Genomic DNA, 3,563 nt, shown 5'->3' on the forward strand with positions numbered 1-3,563 from the left:
AACATTTTCTTATATATTGCAAATCAGAGGTAGCTAAAGCTTTCATGATGGACCCTTACATATTCAAAGTCAAACACATACACATACACATACACATACACATACACATACACATACACATACACATACACATACACATACACATACACATACACATACAATACAACAATAATAAAGTCAAACCCCCTAAAATGGTGCACTTGATGCTCTTTTGGTGATCACTTATCGCAATAATCATCTCTAGCAAATTAAACTTCTTTTTTTAATCTTTCATTAATAGTATTTATAATAATGCATAGACTGAATGAAAACATGTTATTTTCAAGCCATGATGATGTTGTTAGCCCTTCTTAGCCCATTTCAATGTCGTTCATTGAGGATCTTGAATCCTTTTCCCCGCTAGGGCTGACTTGGCGGCCCACCAACAGCGGGTTGTAACAATACCACCTTGACCAGAAAAGGTAGTTGAAGAAATTTATGAAACTTAGACCGGCTAATAACCAGTAGAAAAGGTCTAGTCTGCCGTTGTTAAGGTTGTTATCGCTAAGCCATCCGCCATGACCGGACCTAGAAGTGACCTTGTTCACTAGGGACACCAAAAGAGAACTTAAATAGAACCCGAATGAATACGAGCAATATGTCATTGCTGTTAAGAAAGATTGCATGCCTTCTACTGATTGTTTATAGAAGAATTCGATTAACCCAACCGCAGTGAACATCTCAGAAACCCCGAACACAAGAAACTGCGGTGCAATCCAAAAGATTGATATGGTGTCTTTAGGATCTCTTAAAGCCATTGTTCTTCGCTTGTTCTCAACTATTGCAGCTGAAACCATGGAGAATGTTGCAATGAAGAGACCAATACCGACTCGTTGCAATGGAGAAATCCCTGACTCACAGCCTGTGATTTTGCGTGCCATGGGGACAAAAGCGGTCTCATATAAGGGGACTAGGAATACCAGCATAATGTAAGGAATGGATTGTAGGGAAGCCGGTGGGATTTGGAAGTTTGTGGTGAGTTTAGTGTTCATGGAACTGCCTTGTTGAACGGAGAATGTTTGGAGTTGAGCTAATATGGTGTTGAAGATGATGGTGCAGGCAAAAATAGGAACCACTGAAAGGAGTATCTTCACTTGCTCAACTTGTGACACCGTGCATAACCTCCACGGGCTTTCGTTGCTACGAGTATCATCTTGAATCTTAATGCATGCTTTATCCAAGAACCTGCATGAAGTTGAAATGCAAAACAAGCTTAAAACACAGATGTCATAACCCTTAACATAATAAAACGTACTACTCACACATAAATCTTATACTGTATATGTTTTTTACGATACCCACCAATACCCTGATAACCAATAAGATCAGGTAAAGCTTCAGCTTGTGTTTGACAGATGACATTCAAGAGGTTATGGTGAAAGAAAACAGTGGAAGCAACATCCGAACCTAAAACCTCCGCTAGAGGGGAATCAATACTTACCACTGCATCATCACCCCTTGAAGGTGAATAAATTACTATAAAAAATCGGGCATCATCATCGACTTAAAATCGTTAGTTGCTAAACATTCAAAATTCATTTCTACTTCGTTTCAAGTTTACCATAAGTTACGAGAAAATGACCTGAACTTATCGGTATGAAGGAGGCTGCTACCGCCATGCGACTGAGTGGAGACATTATGGTGTAAGACAATGGCACTTTGGCTTCCATGAAGCATCTCTAAGCTGGAAGGACAAACTTGCGAAGCTCTTCGTGATTGCGGCTACAAAAACCTGAAATAGTCGTGACAAGCGTCGATGAATACACACATAGAAAGCGGAGGTGAAAAGCTAAATATTATGTTTTAGTTACTTGAGCAATTGGAGTGAATATACTTCCACTAGTAGGCTTGTTTCTATAAAAGGGAGTTCCACAGAGCAAGCATATTAATCCAACAGCCATGGCTGCAGCCGAAACACTGAACCCTATATCCATCCCGGAATGTGTTTGCAGCCATACAAGAACCGTTAGTGCAACGAGTTCACCGACGCAGAAAGCAAAATAGGCACAATTGAAGTAAGTTGATAGCTTCTTAGACTCTTTTTTCCGGAACTGGTCTGCTCCAAGAGAGATTATGTTTGGTTTTAAACAACCACTTCCTAAAGCCACCAGATAGACTGCTGTGAAGAATACGAACTCCTTTAGCCCATGTGCTTCTTCGCATGCGCTAGCACTCAACACCATATCACATTTTGGTGGTCTCATTTGAGGCAGATGGGCTTGTATAGATAGCAATATAAATCCCTACAAAAACAAAACCATTACTATTCTGTCAATTAAGTTTATAATCTATCATAGCGATATATTATAGCTGTTATTATTATTTTAAGTTTCTTTGTTAGTCACTATTCATTAGTTGCTTAGCATTATTATTTTCATTATAATCTCTTTGTACAAAACTGATCTACTTTTCATTATTCAATACACATAAAATATTTTTTAAACGGCGTGTTTCTGTCATTTGTGACCTATCTGTTATAAAAAGAAACAACTTGGCTTTCAGAGAGCTCAACGAAGCCGAAAAGCAACATGGTACGAAAACTTCCAAGATACGAGTCGGAAAGGAAGCCTCCAAGGAGCGAAAGAAGAAAAACAGTGCCCACAAAGTTGGTGACAACGTTAGCAGACTTAGATAAAGGAAAATGCATCTCATTGAAAACATATGTGATGAGATTATTTCCAACTGCAGCAATAGCCATCATCTCAAATGCTTGAAGACCTGTTTAATTAGTAAAAGCATTCACCACATACATACATTAATTAACTTACATATTAAACAAGATTAATTCATATGATATGAAAGTTTACGTACCGAGGATGGCAAGAGCAGCGCGCATGCCGCCATGTTTGTTGTGCTTGCATGGTCGGTCTCTGCAATCGACATAGTCATCAACACATGGTTCTTCGTTGTAATTCAACTTATGTGAACTCATCTTCTAAATAATTTAGTAGAAAGAAAATAGTTTAAGAGTTTAAGTTAGGAAGTGTGGTTGGCTTGCTACTTATAATACTATGAATGGTTAGAAGATGCATCATTGTTGTGGATCCGCAATTGACCAAATCCTTGAATAATAAATTTGTTAATGGATAAAGCAAGGAGTGATGGTAACCCGATTGAGCCAGATTGAACCACGTTAAATGAACAGACGGGTACTATGTTTCTCATACTGCGCCATGTTGACTTCTGGAGGTTGACTTTGTATTAGTGCAATAGTATGGCCCCCACTGAGCCCACTGAGCCCACTAAGTTTAGACTTCACAAACACACTCGTCATCTTTAATCATAGCCCACACCATTAAGTTTGTACTCACCACATACCTTTACAAAAGTATGATTCAGCTTCCGGAAGTCGATGAAATCCTGAAAATTTAAATCAGAAAAATATATATAGGCCAATTGTGTGTTTGAATGTTGGAAAGATTAATACAAAGGGTGCATTATGGTGTTGCCGTCATACAGTGTGCATATACTCTACATTTCATTTACGCATTTACCATGTGATTACAATGATTTTTCCAACTTAT

At 38.5% G+C, this 3,563-nt stretch overlaps 1 pseudogene across 1 annotated transcript; it reads right to left on the bottom strand.

Annotated features, from left to right (window-relative positions):
* Positions 1 to 331: 331 nt before the first annotated feature.
* On the bottom strand, positions 332 to 2,987 carry LOC143631742 (protein NRT1/ PTR FAMILY 4.4-like; annotated as a pseudogene). The gene is made up of 5 exons (XR_013153422.1): positions 2,851 to 2,987; positions 2,531 to 2,757; positions 1,851 to 2,282; positions 1,622 to 1,771; positions 332 to 1,224 (listed from the first exon to the last, which is right to left on the bottom strand). The product of XR_013153422.1 is annotated as a protein NRT1/ PTR FAMILY 4.4-like (transcript).
* Between the last annotated feature and the right edge of the window lie 576 nt (positions 2,988 to 3,563).

The sequence above is a fragment of the Bidens hawaiensis genome, unplaced genomic scaffold (assembly GCF_021521415.1).
Source record: "Bidens hawaiensis isolate Kalapana, Puna unplaced genomic scaffold, B.hawaiensis_p1.1 tig00006251_1, whole genome shotgun sequence".
Classification (NCBI taxonomy): Eukaryota; Viridiplantae; Streptophyta; class Magnoliopsida; order Asterales; family Asteraceae; genus Bidens; species Bidens hawaiensis.